Consider the following 27,427-nt stretch of genomic DNA (forward strand, 5'->3'; position numbering starts at 1 on the left):
GGCTGCAAGATCCTTTAATTTTTGAATGCTTTTGTGAATGGATTCAGAATGATCAGACAAATTCATACAACACAATCCTTCAAATTCCTCACAACCATGTCCTTCTGCCAGTAAGAGAAAATCAATGGCTGCTCTGTTTTGAAGAGTAGCATGTCTAATACTATCAACATCGGTCAACATATCACTGATTGCGGAGGATGTGGCATTAGCTTGTTTGCTCAGCCAACATCCAACTCGATCTAATTGTCTCAATGCCACAGCTGAAGCCAATTGGGGTAGAAATATACCTGCTGAAAGCCTTCTGGCGGCATTCCAAGGCATAAAATCACTCTGACAGTTCTCATCATAATGAGGAACAGCTCTTGTTTTCCTTTGTTTCTTTTTCATCACTGCTTTGGCAGTGGGGGCAATTATGGTAAGCATACCAATGCTACAAGGGCCACCTTCAAGGTGGGCTGGAATGCCTTGCCAACCTCTGTCTCCGCAAATGATCCAATACCCTTTTGGCAATTGCCCTGGATATTGGTCCGTCTCCAGAAACACATCCCAACTGTTTGAAACACTTGCTGCCCTGAGAAGTTTTTTCAAACAAATGTTCCAATTGAAGGAAGGACTGTTCCCATTGTCAATTCCACCTGGTTTACCATTGGATTCTTTTCTGACCAAAGGAAACTCTTTCACTGGCACACCAACCAAACAGGTTGAGAAAGGCTTTTCTGGTTCCCAATTAGACAGACATATAGTATCCGATCCGGCAGCCTTGGCTAAGGTCACCCAAACATTCGTTTTTCGTTGATCCACAGGCAAATCTGCACGACAAAAAACAATTAACATCAAGCAAAACAAGTATACCATTTGATTCTGCCCCATCTCTTTCAAGAACTAAGTTTTGGCAGAATTCTTTCTAAACAAAAACAACAACCTAAATTTTCAGCCAAAAATTTGCTTCGTTAAACAAACATTCAGCATTCAATTCGTATACTCATAAATAACATTGCACAAAATCAGAGTTCATGGGTTCCACCGATGCACAAAGAACGTCAGGCACAAGAGGCGTCAGGCGAGACCCGGGATCCTTCCATTCGGTCCACGTCTGCGTACTCGCTTCCTCAGTTCTAGGCTCAACAACAGGTTCTGAAGTGCGATACGGTTTGACGTTTTTGGCAGGAACCCACTTAATTCTTCCAGCACCTGTGGAAATAGAAGCATACCCTTTGCCCCACGTTATTAATTGAAACGGGCCTTCCATCTGTCCAGAGTCAGGGTTTCTAATTAGAAGAGGAGGATATTCTTTCAGTTTTGCCTGGGTGCTATTTGAAAAGTGTCTAAAGATTGGTGGATCTGGTTCTGTACTTGAACTATTTAGAAAATTAAAACCATACAAAGCCTTACTCAGTCTCATCTGTGGGGTGATTTCCGTTCCCCCTCTCTGTTGATCTAATATGCGTTTTAAGGTTTGATGTGTTCTTTCAATGATTGCTTGGCTTGTGGGAGAGTGGGGAATACCAAAAATGTGTCGAACACCCCATTCATTTAAAAATGTGGCCAATTTTTGAGATATGTATGCGGGACCATTGTCAGTTTTTACTTCTTGGGGTATACCCAATGAAGCAAAAGCTTGCAGGAAATGATGACAGGCATGGCTGCCAGTTTCACCTGTGTGAAGGGAAGCAAAAACTGCACCAGAGAACGTGTCTATGGAAACATGAATATTTTTAAATTTACCAAAAGAAGGCTATTTAGTAACACCTGTTTGCCACAACTGTAGGCTTTGTAAGCCTCGGGGGTTGATTGCTCCTGTAGAAACAGGAGGTTGTACCAATTGACAGTCAGGGCAAGTATGAATGATAGCTTTAGCTTGACTTTCAGTGATTTGGAACATTCGCATGAGTGCTTGTGCATTTTGGTGGAAAAAGGCATGACTCAATTTTGCTTGTTCAAAAATATTTGGCAATGTGTTAGAAATGACCATTGTCAGCTTGTCCGCTCTTGCATTTCCTTCCACTACAAATCCAGGAAGTGAAGAATGCGCCCTAATGTGAGAAACAAAATATGGATTAGTTCTAAATTGCAAAGTTATAAAAAGACATGAAAGCCAACGATGTAAAGTTTCATTACTAACATCCTTTAAAATGGAACCTTCTATTCTCCTGACTACATTAGCAACATAAGCAGAATCTGTGACCAAATTAAAAGGCTGAGGAAACAGCTGAAAAGCTCAAACTACTGCAGCAAGCTCAACAATTTGAGGGGATCCCTCTACTGTTTGAATATCAGATTCCCAAACATCAGTCTTTTGATTAAACCAAGTCACAACGGACTTGTGGCTTTTACCAGAGCCATCAGTGAAGAGAGTCACAGCATGTAAAGGTTCTTCACTTCATTTAGGTTTTTCTCTGAAACTCAATTTTGCTTGCAGTAGTTTGTGAGCTGGATAGTGTATGGAACAAACACCTGGAAAACCTAAGAATGCATATTGTAAATCATCAGAATTTTGCATTGCCCAATTGAAATAATCATTTTTCAATGGCAAATAGATAACTGAACATTCTTGACCTGCCAAAGTTAACAATCTGGTTCTAGCCTTAATTATAATGTATGCAATCATTTCTAAAACTGAGCAAATGGTCTTTGAAAACCTGTAGGGAGGAAAAACCCATTCCATTATTAACAAAGGATCTTGTTCTGTGGCATCCCACTGGAAAATGAGACCACAAAGCTGCATCTTCTCTCCTAAGATTGCAAGAAAGAAAGGATTTTCAGGAACGCAGCGATGAGCTTGTCTTTTTTGAAGAGCTTCTGTGACTTTGTCGAGAGCAGCACGAGCTTCAGGGGTTAAAGTTCTTGGCAAAGTGATGCCGCAACTTCCTCTCAGCAAATGGAAGAGCGGACTCAGTTCATCATTGGTGATTCCCAACATCGGTCTGACCCAGTTGATTTCTCCTAGAAGTTGTTGTAACTCTTGTAGGTTGTTGACTCTGGTTCGGATCTGAATTTTCTGTGGTCTTCTTGTCATCTTCCATCATCTTCCATCCCAGGTACTTCTAAGGTGAAACTTGTTGAATTTTGGTTGCAGAGATTTCAAGTCCAGCTTTTTGAATTTCAGCAACAACAGAGTTGCGAGTTTCTTCCATCTCTTCCTTTCAAAGGACTCCACCCTTAAAGCCAATTTTTCTTTCTCTGTATCTATAGATTGACAAACACCAGAACAACCATGTTTTTGCTTAACTGAAAAAGAGTTCCCCGGAACCACAATTTCCCGAGTGGAAGCAGCCACCTCAGCCTCCACCCCAGGCCCAACAGAATCCAATTCAGGTTTCAGTGTCCCTGCACAAACAATTTTAAGAAGTACAGTCACTTTTTCATTTCCATCTTTTACACACTTTGTTCCATCCCCCTTACAAGAGTCACATATTTTTACATTAACAGAACAACACAAAGAAAAGTCCAAAAGAGTCTCATTTTTTCCCAGAGAGAGAGAAGAAAGATTTTGTTCAACAGAGTTCAAAGCAATATTTTCAGCATTTGCAACAACACTTGTAACATTCTCCGATACTCACACAGTCTCCGGTTTACTGGAATTTAATGAGACAGAACCAGAAGCTTTGTTTTCTGAGTCCAAGTTGATCTTATTATTATCCATTTGTTTAAAACAGCGCTCCAACAGCGCTCTACAAACCGGCATAAGTTCTCTTAAGCTTTCATCTTTTTTGAGAGAGACTAGATTATAGATTCTCCAGTTTATCTGATCCCAAAAATGAAAAGTAAAAGCAGACTGCAGATTTAAATCTTGCGTATTCGCTTTAACCCAGATAAGTAAGTTTTTAAGCTCAGTTTTTGAAATTTCAGAGTGACCTTTTTCTTGTAACATTGTCTCTAAATGATGAAAAACATCCCATTCAACTTTTGATAAATTCGTTCCCATTTTTGTGTTCTTGTAATAATTTTCTTTTTCTCTATTTTGCCTCCCAACGTCACCCAAGCGCTCTCCCGAGATAAGTTACTTACAATTTTCTTGGCTTCGGCGGGAGAGATGATACAGTGTGCTCCTTGTTAACACTTGGGTCTCCGCAGCTGGTACTTCCACAATTTTTCTTTCTTTTTCTTCTATTCTACGTCCTGACACGAGGCACCAATATGCGGGGGACGGGACAGGTATAAGTCCAATGGTGTCAGGAGCCCACGCCTTAAGAAAGGAACCCACTAGGTCGCGGCAAAATATCCAAATATGGATAACATGGTAACCAGACCAGTGAAGAGATTTTTGCTTTTATTTCCAGCACATCAGTCTCAAAATACAAAATGGAGACATGACAGCTCACTGATGCACACCAAAAAATGTCTCCTTCAACAGGGCTCATACAGCAATACATAAAATCATCTCAGACTAGAATTCAGCCAATCAGACACAGAAAACACATCTTGACAAGCATTCTATCCAATCTTATAAAACATAGGTAATCGTAGCTAAAGCAAAGACTAGTTGATAAGAGACAAAGAACAGAGTTCTATTCATGCTAGCCTTCTAAAGATATACATTAAATAACCTTGTTGCCATCCTAAAGCCAATTCTACAGAAGCCTATTGTTATTTGTCACATCTACTGCTTGGGACACTTTCCTGCTTGCATGGAAAACTTTTTCTGCTTGCATGGGAAACTTTTCTGCAATGCTAACAAAACTCCAGTCTAAGGCCTACATACTTCTTTGTAACCATTTCTTAAAAATCCTCTAACCTTATGGATTCCAACATTTCCCCCTCTCTGTTTGACCCAGAAGCTTTCATTTTCTTGTCGCTTGCTATTTGCGTTTCATAGCTCTATTGCAAAATTTCTGCTTATTATCTGCTGAAGACCTATTTTCACTAAACTGAAGCATTGCTATATTACGGCACAGCAACTTCATGCTGTGAAGACCCAATCCCTGAAAGAGAGATATGAATCACGTTTGGCAACAGTCACAAGGCATCGTTCAAAAAACTCTGGTCGATTCCAAGGCCTTAATTCAAAACCTTCGTTCATGTCAATACCCTCATCTACTGCTTTCGTGAGATTTCGTACACTCTCTGTGCTTCTACTTCCTAGTTCTCCTGCTTGAATGACAAAAACTTCTCGGACTGTTTTGTTCATCATTCGCCGAAGACAACAGAGTATACAAGGTGCCACTATCAATATCAGTATTAGAACACCTAATATGTAAAGACCTATCTTGCAAAGTTGCCTTAGCCAAGGTGCAAAACTCCAATTTTGAAACAAATCATCCAACCAGGAACCTCCATCTTCTTTAATTTGGGCTGTCAGATCCTTTAATTTTTGAATGCTTTTGTGAATGGATTCAGAATGATCAGACAAATTCATACAACACAATCCTTCAAATTCCTCACAACCATGTCCTTCTGCCAGTAAGAGAAAATCAATGGCTGCTCTGTTTTGAAGAGTAGCATGTCTAATACTATCAACATCTGTCAACATATCACTGATTGCGGAGGATGTGGCATTAGCTTGTTTGCTCAGCCAACATCCAACTCGATCTAATTGTCTCAATGCCACAGCTGAAGCCAATTGGGGTAGAAATATACCTGCTGAAAGCCTTCTGGCAGCATTCCAAGGCATAAAATCACTCTGACAGTTCTCATCATAATGAGGAACAGCTCTTGTTTTCCTTTGTTTCTTTTTCATCACTGCTTTGGCAGTGGGGGCAATTATGGTAAGCATACCAATGCTACAAGGGCCACCTTCAAGGTGGGCTGGAATGCCTTGCCAACCTCTGTCTCCGCAAATGATCCAATACCCTTTTGGCAATTGCCCTGGATATTGGTCCGTCTCCAGAAACACATCCCAACTGTTTGAAACACTTGCTGCCCTGAGAAGTTTTTTCAAACAAATGTTCCAATTGAAGGAAGGACTGTTCCCATTGTCAATTCCACCTGGTTTACCATTGGATTCTTTTCTGACCAAAGGAAACTCTTTCACTGGCACACCAACCAAACAGGTTGAGAAAGGCTTTTCTGGTTCCGAATTAGACAGACATATAGTATCCGATCCGGCAGCCTTGGCTAAGGTCACCCAAACATTCGTTTTCGGTTGATCCACAGGCAAATCTGCACGACAAAAAACAATTAACATCAAGCAAAACAAGTATACCATTTGATTCTGCCCCATCTCTTTCAAGAACTAAGTTTTGGCAGAATTCTTTCTAAACAAAAACAACAACCTAAATTTTCAGCCAAAAATTTGCTTCGTTAAACAAACATTCAGCATTCAATTCGTATACTCATAAATAACATTGCACAAAATCAGAGTTCATGGGTTCCACCAATGCACAAAGAACGTCAGGCACAAGAGGCGTCAGGCGAGACCCGGGATCCTTCCATTCGGTCCACGTCTGCGTACTCGCTTCCTCAGTTCTAGGCTCAACAACAGGTTCTGAAGTGCGATACGGTTTGACGTTTTTGGCAGGAACCCACTTAATTCTTCCAGCACCTGTGGAAATAGAAGCATACCCTTTGCCCCACGTTATTAATTGAAACGGGCCTTCCATCTGTCCAGAGTCAGGGTTTCTAATTAGAAGAGGAGGATGTTCTTTCAGTTTTGCCTGGGTGCTATTTGAAAAGTGTCTAAAGATTGGTGGATCTGGTTCTGTACTTGAACTATTTAGAAAATTAAAACCATACAAAGCCTTACTCAGTCTCATCTGTGGGGTGATTTCCGTTCCCCCTCTCTGTTGATCTAATATGCGTTTTAAGGTTTGATGTGTTCTTTCAATGATTGCTTGGCTTGTGGGAGAGTGGGGAATACCAAAAATGTGTCGAACACCCCATTCATTTAAAAATGTGGCCAATTTTTGAGATATGTATGCGGGACCATTGTCAGTTTTTACTTCTTGGGGTATACCCAATGAAGCAAAAGCTTGCAGGAAATGATGACAGGCATGGCTGCCAGTTTCACCTGTGTGAAGGGAAGCAAAAACTGCACCAGAGAACGTGTCTATGGAAACATGAATATTTTTAAATTTACCAAAAGAAGGCTATTTAGTAACACCTGTTTGCCACAACTGTAGGCTTTGTAAGCCTCGGGGGTTGATTGCTCCTGTAGAAACAGGAGGTTGTACCAATTGACAGTCAGGGCAAGTATGAATGATAGCTTTAGCTTGACTTTCAGTGATTTGGAACATTCGCATGAGTGCTTGTGCATTTTGGTGGAAAAAGGCATGACTCAATTTTGCTTGTTCAAAAATATTTGGCAATGTGTTAGAAATGACCATTGTCAGCTTGTCCGCTCTTGCATTTCCTTCCACTACAAATCCAGGAAGTGAAGAATGCGCCCTAATGTGAGAAACAAAATATGGATTAGTTCTAAATTGCAAAGTTATAAAAAGACATGAAAGCCAACGATGTAAAGTTTCATTACTAACATCCTTTAAAATGGAACCTTCTATTCTCCTGACTACATTAGCAACATAAGCAGAATCTGTGACCAAATTAAAAGGCTGAGGAAACAGCTGAAAAGCTCAAACTACTGCAGCAAGCTCAACAATTTGAGGGGATCCCTCTACTGTTTGAATATCAGATTCCCAAACATCAGTCTTTTGATTAAACCAAGTCACAACGGACTTGTGGCTTTTACCAGAGCCATCAGTGAAGAGAGTCACAGCATGTAAAGGTTCTTCACTTCATTTAGGTTTTTCTCTGAAACTCAATTTTGCTTGCAGTAGTTTGTGAGCTGGATAGTGTATGGAACAAACACCTGGAAAACCTAAGAATGCATATTGTAAATCATCAGAATTTTGCATTGCCCAATTGAAATAATCATTTTTCAATGGCAAATAGATAACTGAACATTCTTGACCTGCCAAAGTTAACAATCTGGTTCTAGCCTTAATTATAATGTATGCAATCATTTCTAAAACTGAGCAAATGGTCTTTGAAAACCTGTAGGGAGGAAAAACCCATTCCATTATTAACAAAGGATCTTGTTCTGTGGCATCCCACTGGAAAATGAGACCACAAAGCTGCATCTTCTCTCCTAAGATTGCAAGAAAGAAAGGATTTTCAGGAACGCAGCGATGAGCTTGTCTTTTTTGAAGAGCTTCTGTGACTTTGTCGAGAGCAGCACGAGCTTCAGGGGTTAAAGTTCTTGGCAAAGTGATGCCGCAACTTCCTCTCAGCAAATGGAAGAGCGGACTCAGTTCATCATTGGTGATTCCCAACATCGGTCTGACCCAGTTGATTTCTCCTAGAAGTTGTTGTAACTCTTGTAGGTTGTTGACTCTGGTTCGGATCTGAATTTTCTGTGGTCTTCTTGTCATCTTCCATCATCTTCCATCCCAGGTACTTCTAAGGTGAAACTTGTTGAATTTTCGTTGCAGAGATTTCAAGTCCAGCTTTTTGAATTTCAGCAACAACACAGTCGCGAGTTTCTTCCATCTCTTCCTTTCAAAGGACTCCACCCTTAAAGCCAATTTTTCTTTCTCTGTATCTATAGATTGACAAACACCAGAACAACCATGTTTTTGCTTAACTGAAAAAGAGTTCCCCGGAACCACAATTTCCCGAGTGGAAGCAGCCACCTCAGCCTCCACCCTAGGCCCAACAGAATCCAATTCAGGTTTCAGTGTCCCTGCACAAACAATTTTAAGAAGTACAGTCACTTTTTCATTTCCATCTTTTACACACTTTGTTCCATCCCCCTTACAAGAGTCACATATTTTTACATTAACAGAACAACGCAAAGAAAAGTCCAAAAGAGTCTCATTTTTTCCCAGAGAGAGAGAAGAAAGATTTTGTTCAACAGAGTTCAAAGCAATATTTTCAGCATTTGCAACAACACTTGTAACATTCTCCGATACTCACACAGTCTCCGGTTTACTGGAATTTAATGAGACAGAACCAGAAGCTTTGTTTTCTGAGTCCAAGTTGATCTTATTATTATCCATTTGTTTAAAACAGCGCTCCAACAGCGCTCTACAAACCGGCATAAGTTCTCTTAAGCTTTCATCTTTTTTGAGAGAGACTAGATTATAGATTCTCCAGTTTATCTGATCCCAAAAATGAAAAGTAAAAGCAGACTGCAGATTTAAATCTTGCGTATTCGCTTTAACCCAGATAAGTAAGTTTTTAAGCTCAGTTTTTGAAATTTCAGAGTGACCTTTTTCTTGTAACATTGTCTCTAAATGATGAAAAACATCCCATTCAACTTTTGATAAATTCGTTCCCATTTTTGTGTTCTTGTAATAATTTTCTTTTTCTCTATTTTGCCTCCCAACGTCACCCAAGCGCTCTCCCGAGATAAGTTACTTACAATTTTCTTGGCTTCGGCGGGAGAGATGATACAGTGTGCTCCTTGTTAACACTTGGGTCTCCGCAGCTGGTACTTCCACAATTTTTCTTTCTTTTTCTTCTATTCTACGTCCTGACACGAGGCACCAATATGCGGGGGACGGGACAGGTATAAGTCCAATGGTGTCAGGAGCCCACGCCTTAAAAAAGGAACCCACTAGGTCGCGGCAAAATATCCAAATATGGATAACATGGTAACCAGACCAGTGAAGAGATTTTTGCTTTTATTTCCAGCACATCAGTCTCAAAATACAAAATGGAGACATGACAGCTCACTGATGCACACCAAAAAATGTCTCCTTCAACAGGGCTCATACAGCAATACATAAAATCATCTCAGACTAGAATTCAGCCAATCAGACACAGAAAACACATCTTGACAAGCATTCTATCCAATCTTATAAAACATAGGTAATCGTAGCTAAAGCAAAGACTAGTTGATAAGAGACAAAGAACAGAGTTCTATTCATGCTAGCCTTCTAAAGATATACATTAAATAACCTTGTTGCCATCCTAAAGCCAATTCTACAGAAGCCTATTGTTATTTGTCACATCTACTGCTTGGGACACTTTTCTGCTTGCATGGAAAACTTTTTCTGCTTGCATGGGAAACTTTTCTGCAATGCTAACAAAACTCCAGTCTAAGGCCTACATACTTCTTTGTAACCATTTCTTAAAAATCCTCTAACCTTATGGATTCCAACATTTCCCCCTCTCTGTTTGACCCAGAAGCTTTCATTTTCTTGTCGCTTGCTATTTGCGTTTCATAGCTCTATTGCAAAATTTCTGCTTATTATCTGCTGAAGACCTATTTTCACTAAACTGAAGCATTGCTATATTACGGCACAGCAACTTCATGCTGTGAAGACCCAATCCCTGAAAGAGAGATATGAATCACGTTTGGCAACAGTCACAAGGCATCGTTCAAAAAACTCTGGTCGATTCCAAGGCCTTAATTCAAAACCTTCGTTCATGTCAATACCCTCATCTACTGCTTTCGTGAGATTTCGTACACTCTCTGTGCTTCTACTTCCTAGTTCTCCTGCTTGAATGACAAAAACTTCTCGGACTGTTTTGTTCATCATTCGCCGAAGACAACAGAGTATACAAGGTGCCACTATCAATATCAGTATTAGAACACCTAATATGTAAAGACCTATCTTGCAAAGTTGCCTTAGCCAAGGTGCAAAACTCCAATTTTGAAACAAATCATCCAACCAGGAACCTCCATCTTCTTTAATTTGGGCTGTCAGATCCTTTAATTTTTGAATGCTTTTGTGAATGGATTCAGAATGATCAGACAAATTCATACAACACAATCCTTCAAATTCCTCACAACCATGTCCTTCTGCCAGTAAGAGAAAATCAATGGCTGCTCTGTTTTGAAGAGTAGCATGTCTAATACTATCAACATCGGTCAACATATCACTGATTGCGGAGGATGTGGCATTAGCTTGTTTGCTCAGCCAACATCCAACTCGATCTAATTGTCTCAATGCCACAGCTGAAGCCAATTGGGGTAGAAATATACCTGCTGAAAGCCTTCTGGCAGCATTCCAAGGCATAAAATCACTCTGACAGTTCTCATCATAATGAGGAACAGCTCTTGTTTTCCTTTGTTTCTTTTTCATCACTGCTTTGGCAGTGGGGGCAATTATGGTAAGCATACCAATGCTACAAGGGCCACCTTCAAGGTGGGCTGGAATGCCTTGCCAACCTCTGTCTCCGCAAATGATCCAATACCCTTTTGGCAATTGCCCTGGATATTGGTCCGTCTCCAGAAACACATCCCAACTGTTTGAAACATTTGCTGCCCTGAGAAGTTTTTTCAAACAAATGTTCCAATTGAAGGAAGGACTGTTCCCATTGTCAATTCCACCTGGTTTACCATTGGATTCTTTTCTGACCAAAGGAAACTCTTTCACTGGCACACCAACCAAACAGGTTGAGAAAGGCTTTTCTGGTTCCGAATTAGACAGACATATAGTATCCGATCCGGCAGCCTTGGCTAAGGTCACCCAAACATTCGTTTTCGGTTGATCCACAGGCAAATCTGCACGACAAAAAACAATTAACATCAAGCAAAACAAGTATACCATTTGATTCTGCCCCATCTCTTTCAAGAACTAAGTTTTGGCAGAATTCTTTCTAAACAAAAACAACAACCTAAATTTTCAGCCAAAAATTTGCTTCGTTAAACAAACATTCAGCATTCAATTCGTATACTCATAAATAACATTGGCACAAAATCAGAGTTCATGGGTTCCACCGATGCACAAAGAACGTCAGGCACAAGAGGCGTCAGGCGAGACCCGGGATCCTTCCATTCGGTCCACGTCTGCGTACTCGCTTCCTCAGTTCTAGGCTCGACAACAGGTTCTGAAGTGCGATACGGTTTGACGTTTTTGGCAGGAACCCACTTAATTCTTCCAGCACCTGTGGAAATAGAAGCATACCCTTTGCCCCACGTTATTAATTGAAACGGGCCTTCCATCTGTCCAGAGTCAGGGTTTCTAATTAGAAGAGGAGGATGTTCTTTCAGTTTTGCCTGGGTGCTATTTGAAAAGTGTCTAAAGATTGGTGGATCTGGTTCTGTACTTGAACTATTTAGAAAATTAAAACCATACAAAGCCTTACTCAGTCTCATCTGTGGGGTGATTTCCGTTCCCCCTCTCTGTTGATCTAATATGCGTTTTAAGGTTTGATGTGTTCTTTCAATGATTGCTTGGCTTGTGGGAGAGTGGGGAATACCAAAAATGTGTCGAACACCCCATTCATTTAAAAATGTGGCCAATTTTTGAGATATGTATGCGAGACCATTGTCAGTTTTTACTTCTTGGGGTATACCCAATGAAGCAAAAGCTGGCAGGAAATGATGACAGGCATGGCTGCCAGTTTCACCTGTGTGAAGGGAAGCAAAAACTGCACCAGAGAACGTGTCTATGGAAACATGAATATTTTTAAATTTACCAAAAGAAGGCTATTTAGTAACACCTGTTTGCCACAACTGTAGGCTTTGTAAGCCTCGGGGGTTGATTGCTCCTGTAGAAACAGGAGGTTGTACCAATTGACAGTCAGGGCAAGTATGAATGATAGCTTTAGCTTGACTTTTAGTGATTTGGAACATTCGCATGAGTGCTTGTGCATTTTGGTGGAAAAAGGCATGACTCAATTTTGCTTGTTCAAAAATATTTGGCAATGTGTTAGAAATGACCATTGTCAGCTTGTCCGCTCTTGCATTTCCTTCCACTACAAATCCAGGAAGTGAAGAATGCGCCCTAATGTGAGAAACAAAATATGGATTAGTTCTAAATTGCAAAGTTATAAAAAGACATGAAAGCCAACGATGTAAAGTTTCATTACTAACATCCTTTAAAATGGAACCTTCTATTCTCCTGACTACATTAGCAACATAAGCAGAATCTGTGACCAAATTAAAAGGCTGAGGAAACAGCTGAAAAGCTCAAACTACTGCAGCAAGCTCAACAATTTGAGGGGATCCCTCTACTGTTTGAATATCAGATTCCCAAACATCAGTCTTTTGATTAAACCAAGTCACAACGGACTTGTGGCTTTTACCAGAGCCATCAGTGAAGAGAGTCACAGCATGTAAAGGTTCTTCACTTCATTTAGGTTTTTCTCTGAAACTCAATTTTGCTTGCAGTAGTTTGTGAGCTGGATAGTGTATGGAACAAACACCTGGAAAACCTAAGAATGCATATTGTAAATCATCAGAATTTTGCATTGCCCAATTGAAATAATCATTTTTCAATGGCAAATAGATAACTGAACATTCTTGACCTGCCAAAGTTAACAATCTGGTTCTAGCCTTAATTATAATGTATGCAATCATTTCTAAAACTGAGCAAATGGTCTTTGAAAACCTGTAGGGAGGAAAAACCCATTCCATTATTAACAAAGGATCTTGTTCTGTGGCATCCCACTGGAAAATGAGACCACAAAGCTGCATCTTCTCTCCTAAGATTGCAAGAAAGAAAGGATTTTCAGGAACGCAGCGATGAGCTTGTCTTTTTTGAAGAGCTTCTGTGACTTTGTCGAGAGCAGCACGAGCTTCAGGGGTTAAAGTTCTTGGCAAAGTGATGCCGCAACTTCCTCTCAGCAAATGGAAGAGCGGACTCAGTTCATCATTGGTGATTCCCAACATCGGTCTGACCCAGTTGATTTCTCCTAGAAGTTGTTGTAACTCTTGTAGGTTGTTGACTCTGGTTCGGATCTGAATTTTCTGTGGTCTTCTTGTCATCTTCCATCATCTTCCATCCCAGGTACTTCTAAGGTGAAACTTGTTGAATTTTCGTTGCAGAGATTTCAAGTCCAGCTTTTTGAATTTCAGCAACAACAGAGTTGCGAGTTTCTTCCATCTCTTCCTTTCAAAGGACTCCACCCTTAAAGCCAATTTTTCTTTCTCTGTATCTATAGATTGACAAACACCAGAACAACCATGTTTTTGCTTAACTGAAAAAGAGTTCCCCGGAACCACAATTTCCCGAGTGGAAGCAGCCACCTCAGCCTCCACCCTAGGCCCAACAGAATCCAATTCAGGTTTCAGTGTCCCTGCACAAACAATTTTAAGAAGTACAGTCACTTTTTCATTTCCATCTTTTACACACTTTGTTCCATCCCCCTTACAAGAGTCACATATTTTTACATTAACAGAACAACGCAAAGAAAAGTCCAAAAGAGTCTCAATTTTCCCAGAGAGAGAGAAGAAAGATTTTGGTCAACAGAGTTCAAAGCAATATTTTCAGCATTTGCAACAACACTTGTAACATTCTCCGATACTCACACAGTCTCCGGTTTACTGGAATTTAATGAGACAGAACCAGAAGCTTTGTTTTCTGAGTCCAAGTTGATCTTATTATTATCCATTTGTTTAAAACAGCGCTCCAACAGCGCTCTACAAACCGGCATAAGTTCTCTTAAGCTTTCATCTTTTTTGAGAGAGACTAGATTATAGATTCTCCAGTTTATCTGATCCCAAAAATGAAAAGTAAAAGCAGACTGCAGATTTAAATCTTGCGTATTCGCTTTAACCCAGATAAGTAAGTTTTTAAGCTCAGTTTTTGAAATTTCAGAGTGACCTTTTTCTTGTAACATTGTCTCTAAATGATGAAAAACATCCCATTCAACTTTTGATAAATTCGTTCCCATTTTTGTGTTCTTGTAATAATTTTCTTTTTCTCTATTTTGCCTCCCAACGTCACCCAAGCGCTCTCCCGAGATAAGTTACTTACAATTTTCTTGGCTTCGGCGGGAGAGATGATACAGTGTGCTCCTTGTTAACACTTGGGTCTCCGCAGCTGGTACTTCCACAATTTTTCTTTCTTTTTCTTCTATTCTACGTCCTGACACGAGGCACCAATATGCGGGGGACGGGACAGGTATAAGTCCAATGGTGTCAGGAGCCCACGCCTTAAAAAAGGAACCCACTAGGTCGCGGAAAAATATCCAAATATGGATAACATGGTAACCAGACCAGTGAAGAGATTTTTGCTTTTATTTCCAGCACATCAGTCTCAAAATACAAAATGGAGACACGACAGCTCACTGATCCACACCAAAAAATGTCTCCTTCAACAGGGCTCATACAGCAATACATAAAATCATCTCAGACTAGAATTCAGCCAATCAGACACAGAAAACACATCTTGACAAGCATTCTATCCAATCTTATAAAACATAGGTAATCGTAGCTAAAGCAAAGACTAGTTGATAAGAGACAAAGAACAGAGTTCTATTCATGCTAGCCTTCTAAAGATATACATTAAATAACCTTGTTGCCATCCTAAAGCCAATTCTACAGAAGCCTATTGTTATTTGTCACATCTACTGCTTGGGACACTTTTCTGCTTGCATGGAAAACTTTTTCTGCTTGCATGGGAAACTTTTCTGCAATGCTAACAAAACTCCAGTCTAAGGCCTACATACTTCTTTGTAACCATTTCTTAAAAATCCTCTAACCTTATGGATTCCAACATTTCCCCCTCTCTGTTTGACCCAGAAGCTTTCATTTTCTTGTCGCTTGCTATTTGCGTTTCATAGCTCTATTGCAAAATTTCTGCTTATTATCTGCTGAAGACCTATTTTCACTAAACTGAAGCATTGCTATATTACGGCACAGCAACTTCATGCTGTGAAGACCCAATCCCTGAAAGAGAGATATGAATCACGTTTGGCAACAGTCACAAGGCATCGTTCAAAAAACTCTGGTCGATTCCAAGGCCTTAATTCAAAACCTTCGTTCATGTCAATACCCTCATCTACTGCTTTCGTGAGATTTCGTACACTCTCTGTGCTTCTACTTCCTAGTTCTCCTGCTTGAATGACAAAAACTTCTCGGACTGTTTTGTTCATCATTCGCCGAAGACAACAGAGTATACAAGGTGCCACTATCAATATCAGTATTAGAACACCTAATATGTAAAGACCTATCTTGCAAAGTTGCCTTAGCCAAGGTGCAAAACTCCAATTTTGAAACAAATCATCCAACCAGGAACCTCCATCTTCTTTAATTTGGGCTGTCAGATCCTTTAATTTTTGAATGCTTTTGTGAATGGATTCAGAATGATCAGACAAATTCATACAACACAATCCTTCAAATTCCTCACAACCATGTCCTTCTGCCAGTAAGAGAAAATCAATGGCTGCTCTGTTTTGAAGAGTAGCATGTCTAATACTATCAACATCGGTCAACATATCACTGATTGCGGAGGATGTGGCATTAGCTTGTTTGCTCAGCCAACATCCAACTCGATCTAATTGTCTCAATGCCACAGCTGAAGCCAATTGGGGTAGAAATATACCTGCTGAAAGCCTTCTGGCGGCATTCCAAGGCATAAAATCACTCTGACAGTTCTCATCATAATGAGGAACAGCTCTTGTTTTCCTTTGTTTCTTTTTCATCACTGCTTTGGCAGTGGGGGCAATTATGGTAAGCATACCAATGCTACAAGGGCCACCTTCAAGGTGGGCTGGAATGCCTTGCCAACCTCTGTCTCCGCAAATGATCCAATACCCTTTTGGCAATTGCCCTGGATATTGGTCCGTCTCCAGAAACACATCCCAACTGTTTGAAACATTTGCTGCCCTGAGAAGTTTTTTCAAACAAATGTTCCAATTGAAGGAAGGACTGTTCCCATTGTCAATTCCACCTGGTTTACCATTGGATTCTTTTCTGACCAAAGGAAACTCTTTCACTGGCACACCAACCAAACAGGTTGAGAAAGGCTTTTCTGGTTCCGAATTAGACAGACATATAGTATCCGATCCGGCAGCCTTGGCTAAGGTCACCCAAACATTCGTTTTCGGTTGATCCACAGGCAAATCTGCACGACAAAAAACAATTAACATCAAGCAAAACAAGTATACCATTTGATTCTGCCCCATCTCTTTCAAGAACTAAGTTTTGGCAGAATTCTTTCTAAACAAAAACAACAACCTAAATTTTCAGCCAAAAATTTGCTTCGTTAAACAAACATTCAGCATTCAATTCGTATACTCATAAATAACATTGGCACAAAATCAGAGTTCATGGGTTCCACCGATGCACAAAGAACGTCAGGCACAAGAGGTGTCAGGCGAGACCCGGGATCCTTCCATTCGGTCCACGTCTGCGTACTCGCTTCCTCAGTTCTAGGCTCGACAACAGGTTCTGAAGTGCGATACGGTTTGACGTTTTTGGCAGGAACCCACTTAATTCTTCCAGCACCTGTGGAAATAGAAGCATACCCTTTGCCCCACGTTATTAATTGAAACGGGCCTTCCATCTGTCCAGAGTCAGGGTTTCTAATTAGAAGAGGAGGATGTTCTTTCAGTTTTGCCTGGGTGCTATTTGAAAAGTGTCTAAAGATTGGTGGATCTGGTTCTGTACTTGAACTATTTAGAAAATTAAAACCATACAAAGCCTTACTCAGTCTCATCTGTGGGGTGATTTCCGTTCCCCCTCTCTGTTGATCTAATATGCGTTTTAAGGTTTGATGTGTTCTTTCAATGATTGCTTGGCTTGTGGGAGAGTGGGGAATACCAAAAATGTGTCGAACACCCCATTCATTTAAAAATGTGGCCAATTTTTGAGATATGTATGCGGGACCATTGTCAGTTTTTACTTCTTGGGGTATACCCAATGAAGCAAAAGCTTGCAGGAAATGATGACAGGCATGGCTGCCAGTTTCACCTGTGTGAAGGGAAGCAAAAACTGCACCAGAGAATGTGTCTATGGAAACATGAATATTTTTAAATTTACCAAAAGAAGGCTATTTAGTAACACCTGTTTGCCACAACTGTAGGCTTTGTAAGCCTCGGGGGTTGATTGCTCCTGTAGAAACAGGAGGTTGTACCAATTGACAGTCAGGGCAAGTATGAATGATAGCTTTAGCTTGACTTTTAGTGATTTGGAACATTCGCATGAGTGCTTGTGCATTTTGGTGGAAAAAGGCATGACTCAATTTTGCCTGTTCAAAAATATTTGGCAATGTGTTAGAAATGACCATTGTCAGCTTGTCCGCTCTTGCATTTCCTTCCACTACAAATCCAGGAAGTGAAGAATGCGCCCTAATGTGAGAAACAAAATATGGATTAGTTCTAAATTGCAAAGTTATAAAAAGACATGAAAGCCAACGATGTAAAGTTTCATTACTAACATCCTTTAAAATGGAACCTTCTATTCTCCTGACTACATTAGCAACATAAGCAGAATCTGTGACCAAATTAAAAGGCTGAGGAAACAGCTGAAAAGCTCAAACTACTGCAGCAAGCGCAACAATTTGAGGGGATCCCTCTACTGTTTGAATATCAGATTCCCAAACATCAGTCTTTTGATTAAACCAAGTCACAACGGACTTGTGGCTTTTACCAGAGCCATCAGTGAAGAGAGTCACAGCATGTAAAGGTTCTTCACTTCATTTAGGTTTTTCTCTGAAACTCAATTTTGCTTGCAGTAGTTTGTGAGCTGGAGAGTGTATGGAACAAACACCTGGAAAACCTAAGAATGCATATTGTAAATCATCAGAATTTTGCATTGCCCAATTGAAATAATCATTTTTCAATGGCAAATAGATAACTGAACATTCTTGACCTGCCAAAGTTAACAATCTGGTTCTAGCCTTAATTATAATGTATGCAATCATTTCTAAAACTGAGCAAATGGTCTTTGAAAACCTGTAGGGAGGAAAAACCCATTCCATTATTAACAAAGGATCTTGTTCTGTGGCATCCCACTGGAAAATGAGACCACAAAGCTGCATCTTCTCTCCTAAGATTGCAAGAAAGAAAGGATTTTCAGGAACGCAGCGATGAGCTTGTCTTTTTTGAAGAGCTTCTGTGACTTTGTCGAGAGCAGCACGAGCTTCAGGGGTTAAAGTTCTTGGCAAAGTGATGCCGCAACTTCCTCTCAGCAAATGGAAGAGCGGACTCAGTTCATCATTGGTGATTCCCAACATCGGTCTGACCCAGTTGATTTCTCCTAGAAGTTGTTGTAACTCTTGTAGGTTGTTGACTCTGGTTCGGATCTGAATTTTCTGTGGTCTTCTTGTCATCTTCCATCATCTTCCATCCCAGGTACTTCTAAGGTGAAACTTGTTGAATTTTGGTTGCAGAGATTTCAAGTCCAGCTTTTTGAATTTCAGCAACAACAGAGTTGCGAGTTTCTTCCATCTCTTCCTTTCAAAGGACTCCACCCTTAAAGCCAATTTTTCTTTCTCTGTATCTATAGATTGACAAACACCAGAACAACCATGTTTTTGCTTAACTGAAAAAGAGTTCCCCGGAACCACAATTTCCCGAGTGGAAGCAGCCACCTCAGCCTCCACCCCAGGCCCAACAGAATCCAATTCAGGTTTCAGTGTCCCTGCACAAACAATTTTAGGAAGTACAGTCACTTTTTCATTTCCATCTTTTACACACTTTGTTCCATCCCCCTTACAAGAGTCACATATTTTTACGTTAACAGAACAACGCAAAGAAAAGTCCAAAAGAGTCTCATTTTCTCCCAGAGAGAGTGAAGAAAGATTTTGTTCAACAGAGTTCAAAGCAATACTTTCAGCATTTGCAACAACACTTGTAACATTCTCCGATACACACACAGTCTCCGGTTTACTGGAATTTAATGAGACAGAACCAGAAGCTTTGTTTTCTGAGTCCAAGTTGATCTTATTATTATCCATTTGTTTAAAACAGCGCTCCAACAGCGCTCTACAAACCGGCATAAGTTCTCTTAAGCTTTCATCTTTTTTGAGAGAGACTAGATTATAGATTCTCCAGTTTATCTGATCCCAAAAATGAAAAGTAAAAGCAGACTGCAGATTTAAATCTTGCGTATTCGCTTTAACCCAGATAAGAAAATTTTTAAGCTCAGTTTTTGAATATTCAGAGTGACCTTTTTCTTGTAACATTGTCTCTAAATGATGAAAAACATCCCATTCAACTTTTGATAAATTCGTTCCCATTTTTGTGTTCTTGTAATAATTTTCTTTTTCTCTATTTTGCCTCCCAACGTCACCCAAGCGCTCTCCCGAGATAAGTTACTTACAATTTTCTTGGCTTCGGCGGGAGAGATGATACAGTGTGCTCCTTGTTAACACTTGGGTCTCCGCAGCTGGTACTTCCACAATTTTTCTTTCTTTTTCTTCTATTCTACGTCCTGACACGAGGCACCAATATGCGGGGGACGGGACAGGTATAAGTCCAATGGTGTCAGGAGCCCACGCCTTAAAAAAGGAACCCACTAGGTCGCGGCAAAATATCCAAATATGGATAACATGGTAACCAGACCAGTGAAGAGATTTTTGCTTTTATTTCCAGCACATCAGTCTCAAAATACAAAATGGAGACATGACAGCTCACTGATCCACACCAAAAAATGTCTCCTTCAACAGGGCTCATACAGCAATACATAAAATCATCTCAGACTAGAATTCAGCCAATCAGACACAGAAAACACATCTTGACAAGCATTCTATCCAATCTTATAAAACATAGGTAATCGTAGCTAAAGCAAAGACTAGTTGATAAGAGACAAAGAACAGAGTTCTATTCATGCTAGCCTTCTAAAGATATACATTAAATAACCTTGTTGCCATCCTAAAGCCAATTCTACAGAAGCCTATTGTTATTTGTCGCATCTACTGCTTGGGACACTTTTCTGCTTGCATGGAAAACTTTTTCTGCTTGCATGGGAAACTTTTCTGCAATGCTAACAAAACTCCAGTCTAAGGCCTACATACTTCTTTGTAACCATTTCTTAAAAATCCTCTAACCTTATGGATTCCAACATTTCCCCCTCTCTGTTTGACCCAGAAGCTTTCATTTTCTTGTCGCTTGCTATTTGCGTTTCATAGCTCTATTGCAAAATTTCTGCTTATTATCTGCTGAAGACCTATTTTCACTAAACTGAAGCATTGCTATATTACGGCACAGCAACTTCATGCTGTGAAGACCCAATCCCTGAAAGAGAGATATGAATCACGTTTGGCAACAGTCACAAGGCATCGTTCAAAAAACTCTGGTCGATTCCAAGGCCTTAATTCAAAACCTTCGTTCATGTCAATACCCTCATCTACTGCTTTCGTGAGATTTCGTACACTCTCTGTGCTTCTACTTCCTAGTTCTCCTGCTTGAATGACAAAAACTTCTCGGACTGTTTTGTTCATCATTCGCCGAAGACAACAGAGTATACAAGGTGCCACTATCAATATCAGTATTAGAACACCTAATATGTAAAGACCTATCTTGCAAAGTTGCCTTAGCCAAGGTGCAAAACTCCAATTTTGAAACAAATCATCCAACCAGGAACCTCCATCTTCTTTAATTTGGGCTGTCAGATCCTTTAATTTTTGAATGCTTTTGTGAATGGATTCAGAATGATCAGACAAATTCATACAACACAATCCTTCAAATTCCTCACAACCATGTCCTTGTGCCAGTAAGAGAAAATCAATGGCTGCTCTGTTTTGAAGAGTAGCATGTCTAATACTATCAACATCGGTCAACATATCACTGATTGCGGAGGATGTGGCATTAGCTTGTTTGCTCAGCCAACATCCAACTCGATCTAATTGTCTCAATGCCACAGCTGAAGCCAATTGGGGTAGAAATATACCTGCTGAAAGCCTTCTGGCGGCATTCCAAGGCATAAAATCACTCTGACAGTTCTCATCATAATGAGGAACAGCTCTTGTTTTCCTTTGTTTCTTTTTCATCACTGCTTTGGCAGTGGGGGCAATTATGGTAAGTATACCAATGCTACAAGGGCCACCTTCAAGGTGGGCTGGAATGCCTTGCCAACCTCTGTCTCCGCAAATGATCCAATACCCTTTTGGCAATTGCCCTGGATATTGGTCCGTCTCCAGAAACACATCCCAAGTGTTTGAAACATTTGCTGCCCTGAGAAGTTTTTTCAAACAAATGTTCCAATTGAAGGAAGGACTGTTCCCATTGTCAATTCCACCTGGTTTACCATTGGATTCTTTTCTGACCAAAGGAAACTCTTTCACTGGCACACCAACCAAACAGGTTGAGAAAGGCTTTTCTGGTTCCGAATTAGACAGACATATAGTATCCGATCCGGCAGTCTTGGCTAAGGTCACCCAAACATTGGTTTTCGGTTGATCCACAGGCAAATCTGCACGACAAAAAACAATTAACATCAAGCAAAACAAGTATACCATTTGATTCTGCCCCATCTCTTTCAAGAACTAAGTTTTGGCAGAATTCTTTCTAAACAAAAACAACAACCTAAATTTTCAGCCAAAAATTTGCTTTGTTAAACAAACATTCAGCATTCAATTCGTATACTCATAAATAACATTGGCACAAAATCAGAGTTCATGGGTTCCACCGATGCACAAAGAACGTCAGGCACAAGAGGCGTCAGGCGAGACCCGGGATCCTTCCATTCGGTCCACGTCTGCGTACTCGCTTCCTCAGTTCTAGGCTCGACAACAGGTTCTGAAGTGCGATACGGTTTGACGTTTTTGGCAGGAACCCACTTAATTCTTCCAGCACCTGTGGAAATAGAAGCATACCCTTTGCCCCACGTTATTAATTGAAACGGGCCTTCCATCTGTCCAGAGTCAGGGTTTCTAATTAGAAGAGGAGGATGTTCTTTCAGTTTTGCCTGGGTGCTATTTGAAAAGTGTCTAAAGATTGGTGGATCTGGTTCTGTACTTGAACTATTTAGAAAATTAAAACCATACAAAGCCTTACTCAGTCTCATCTGTGGGGTGATTTCCGTTCCCCCTCTCTGTTGATCTAATATGCGTTTTAAGGTTTGATGTGTTCTTTCAATGATTGCTTGGCTTGTGGGAGAGTGGGGAATACCAAAAATGTGTCGAACACCCCATTCATTTAAAAATGTGGCCAATTTTTGAGATATGTATGCGGGACCATTGTCAGTTTTTACTTCTTGGGGTATACCCAATGAAGCAAAAGCTTGCAGGAAATGATGACAGGCATGGCTGCCAGTTTCACCTGTGTGAAGGGAAGCAAAAACTGCACCAGAGAATGTGTCTATGGAAACATGAATATTTTTAAATTTACCAAAAGAAGGCTATTTAGTAACACCTGTTTGCCACAACTGTAGGCTTTGTAAGCCTCGGGGGTTGATTGCTCCTGTAGAAACAGGAGGTTGTACCAATTGACAGTCAGGGCAAGTATGAATGATAGCTTTAGCTTGACTTTTAGTGATTTGGAACATTCGCATGAGTGCTTGTGCATTTTGGTGGAAAAAGGCATGACTCAATTTTGCCTGTTCAAAAATATTTGGCAATGTGTTAGAAATGACCATTGTCAGCTTGTCCGCTCTTGCATTTCCTTCCACTACAAATCCAGGAAGTGAAGAATGCGCCCTAATGTGAGAAACAAAATATGGATTAGTTCTATATTGCAAAGTTATAAAAAGACATGAAAGCCAACGATGTAAAGTTTCATTACTAACATCCTTTAAAATGGAACCTTCTATTCTCCTGACTACATTAGCAACATAAGCAGAATCTGTGACCAAATTAAAAGGCTGAGGAAACAGCTGAAAAGCTCAAACTACTGCAGCAAGCTCAACAATTTGAGGGGATCCCTCTACTGTTTGAATATCAGATTCCCAAACATCAGTCTTTTGATTAAACCAAGTCACAACGGACTTGTGTCTTTTACCAGAGCCATCAGTGAAGAGAGTCACAGCATGTAAAGGTTCTTCACTTAATTTAGGTTTTTCTCTGAAACTCAATTTTGCTTGCAGTAGTTTGTGAGCTGGAGAGTGTATGGAACAAACACCTGGAAAACCTAAGAATGCATATTGTAAATCATCAGAATTTTGCATTGCCCAATTGAAATAATCATTTTTCAATGGCAAATAGATAACTGAACATTCTTGACCTGCCAAAGTTAACAATCTGGTTCTAGCCTTAATTATAATGTATGCAATCATTTCTAAAACTGAGCAAATGGTCTTTGAAAACCTGTAGGGAGGAAAAACCCATTCCATTATTAACAAAGGATCTTGTTCTGTGGCATCCCACTGGAAAATGAGACCACAAAGCTGCATCTTCTCTCCTAAGATTGCAAGAAAGAAAGGATTTTCAGGAACGCAGCGATGAGCTTGTCTTTTTGAAGAGCTTCTGTGACTTTGTCGAGAGCAGCACGAGCTTCAGGGGTTAAAGTTCTTGGCAAAGTGATGTCGCAACTTCCTCTCAGCAAATGGAAGAGCGGACTCAGTTCATCATTGGTGATTCCCAACATCGGTCTGACCCAGTTGATTTCTCCTAGAAGTTGTTGTAACTCTTGTAGGTTGTTGACTCTGGTTCGGATCTGAATTTTCTGTGGTCTTCTTGTCATCTTCCATCATCTTCCATCCCAGGTACTTCTAAGGTGAAACTTGTTGAATTTTGGTTGCAGAGATTTCAAGTCCAGCTTTTTGAATTTCAGCAACAACAGAGTTGCGAGTTTCTTCCATCTCTTCCTTTCAAAGGACTCCACCCTTAAAGCCAATTTTTCTTTCTCTGTATCTATAGATTGACAAACACCAGAACAACCATGTTTTTGCTTAACTGAAAAAGAGTTCCCCGGAACCACAATTTCCCGAGTGGAAGCAGCCACCTCAGCCTCCACCCTAGGCCCAACAGAATCCAATTCAGGTTTCAGTGTCCCTGCACAAACAATTTTAGGAAGTACAGTCACTTTTTCATTTCCATCTTTTACACACTTTGTTCCATCCCCCTTACAAGAGTCACATATTTTTACGTTAACAGAACAACGCAAAGAAAAGTCCAAAAGAGTCTCATTTTTTCCCAGAGAGAGAGAAGAAAGATTTTGGTCAACAGAGTTCAAAGCAATACTTTCAGCATTTGCAACAACACTTGTAACATTCTCCGATACTCACACAGTCTCCGGTTTACTGGAATTTAATGAGACAGAACCAGAAGCTTTGTTTTCTGAGTCCAAGTTGATCTTATTATTATCCATTTGTTTAAAACAGCGCTCCAACAGCGCTCTACAAACCGGCATGAGTTCTCTTAAGCTTTCATCTTTTTTGAGAGTGACTAGATTATAGATTCTCCAGTTTATCTGATCCCAAAAATGAAAAGTAAAAGCAGACTGCAGATTTAAATCTTGCGTACTCGCTTTAACCCAGATAAGTAAGTTTTTAAGCTCAGTTTTTGAAATTTCAGAGTGACCTTTTTCTTGTAACATTGTCTCTAAATGATGAAAAACATCCCATTCAACTTTTGATAAATTCGTTCCCATTTTTGTGTTCTTGTAATAATTTTCTTTTTCTCTATTTTGCCTCCCAACGTCACCCAAGCGCTCTCCCGAGATAAGTTACTTACAATTTTCTTGGCTTCGGCGGGAGAGATGATACAGTGTGCTCCTTGTTAACACTTGGGTCTCCGCAGCTGGTACTTCCACAATTTTTCTTTCTTTTTCTTCTATTCTACGTCCTGACACGAGGCACCAATATGCGGGGGACGGGACAGGTATAAGTCCAATGGTGTCAGGAGCCCACGCCTTAAGAAAGGAACCCACTAGGTCGCGGCAAAATATCCAAATATGGATAACATGGTAACCAGACCAGTGAAGAGATTTTTGCTTTTATTTCCAGCACATCAGTCTCAAAATACAAAATGGAGACATGACAGCTCACTGATGCACACCAAAAAATGTCTCCTTCAACAGGGCTCATACAGCAATACATAAAATCATCTCAGACTAGAATTCAGCCAATCAGACACAGAAAACACATCTTGACAAGCATTCTATCCAATCTTATAAAACATAGGTAATCGTAGCTAAAGCAAAGACTAGTTGATAAGAGACAAAGAACAGAGTTCTATTCATGCTAGCCTTCTAAAGATATACATTAAATAACCTTGTTGCCATCCTAAAGCCAATTCTACAGAAGCCTATTGTTATTTGTCACATCTACTGCTTGGGACACTTTTCTGCTTGCATGGAAAACTTTTTCTGCTTGCATGGGAAACTTTTCTGCAATGCTAACAAAACTCCAGTCTAAGGCCTACATACTTCTTTGTAACCATTTCTTAAAAATCCTCTAACCTTATGGATTCCAACATTTCCCCCTCTCTGTTTGACCCAGAAGCTTTCATTTTCTTGTCGCTTGCTATTTGCGTTTCATAGCTCTATTGCAAAATTTCTGCTTATTATCTGCTGAAGACCTATTTTCACTAAACTGAAGCATTGCTATATTACGGCACAGCAACTTCATGCTGTGAAGACCCAATCCCTGAAAGAGAGATATGAATCACGTTTGGCAACAGTCACAAGGCATCGTTCAAAAAACTCTGGTCGATTCCAAGGCCTTAATTCAAAACCTTCGTTCATGTCAATACCCTCATCTACTGCTTTCGTGAGATTTCGTACACTCTCTGTGCTTCTACTTCCTAATTCTCCTGCCTGAATGACAAAAACTTCTCGGACTGTTTTGTTCATCATTCGCCGAAGACAACAGAGTATACAAGGTGCCACTATCAATATCAGTATTAGAACACCTAATATGTAAAGACCTATCTTGCAAAGTTGCCTTAGCCAAGGTGCAAAACTCCAATTTTGAAACAAATCATCCAACCAGGAACCTCCATCTTCTTTAATTTGGGCTGTCAGATCCTTTAATTTTTGAATGCTTTTGTGAATGGATTCAGAATGATCAGACAAATTCATACAACACAATCCTTCAAATTCCTCACAACCATGTCCTTCTGCCAGTAAGAGAAAATCAATGGCTGCTCTGTTTTGAAGAGTAGCATGTCTAATACTATCAACATCGGTCAACATATCACTGATTGCGGAGGATGTGGCATTAGCTTGTTTGCTCAGCCAACATCCAACTCGATCTAATTGTCTCAATGCCAGAGCTGAGGCCAATTGGGGTAGAAATATACCTGCTGAAAGCCTTCTGGCGGCATTCCAAGGCATAAAATCACTCTGACAGTTCTCATCATAATGAGGAACAGCTCTTGTTTTCCTTTGTTTCTTTTTCATCACTGCTTTGGCAGTGGGGGCAATTATGGTAAGCATACCAATGCTACAAGGGCCACCTTCAAGGTGGGCTGGAATGCCTTGCCAACCTCTGTCTCCGCAAATGATCCAATACCCTTTTGGCAATTGCCCTGGATATTGGTCCGTCTCCAGAAACACATCCCAACTGTTTGAAACATTTGCTGCCCTGAGAAGTTTTTTCAAACAAATGTTCCAATTGAAGGAAGGACTGTTCCCATTGTCAATTCCACCTGGTTTACCATTGGATTCTTTTCTGACCAAAGGAAACTCTTTCACTGGCACACCAACCAAACAGGTTGAGAAAGGCTTTTCTGGTTCCGAATTAGACAGACATATAGTATCCGATCCGGCAGCCTTGGCTAAGGTCACCCAAACATTCGTTTTCGGTTGATCCACAGGCAAATCTGCACGACAAAAAACAATTAACATCAAGCAAAACAAGTATACCATTTGATTCTGCCCCATCTCTTTCAAGAACTAAGTTTTGGCAGAATTCTTTCTAAACAAAAACAACAACCTAAATTTTCAGCCAAAAATTAGCTTTGTTAAACAAACATTCAGCATTCAATTC

Source organism: Melospiza melodia, chromosome 4, assembly GCF_035770615.1.
Source record: "Melospiza melodia melodia isolate bMelMel2 chromosome 4, bMelMel2.pri, whole genome shotgun sequence".
Classification (NCBI taxonomy): Eukaryota; Metazoa; Chordata; class Aves; order Passeriformes; family Passerellidae; genus Melospiza; species Melospiza melodia.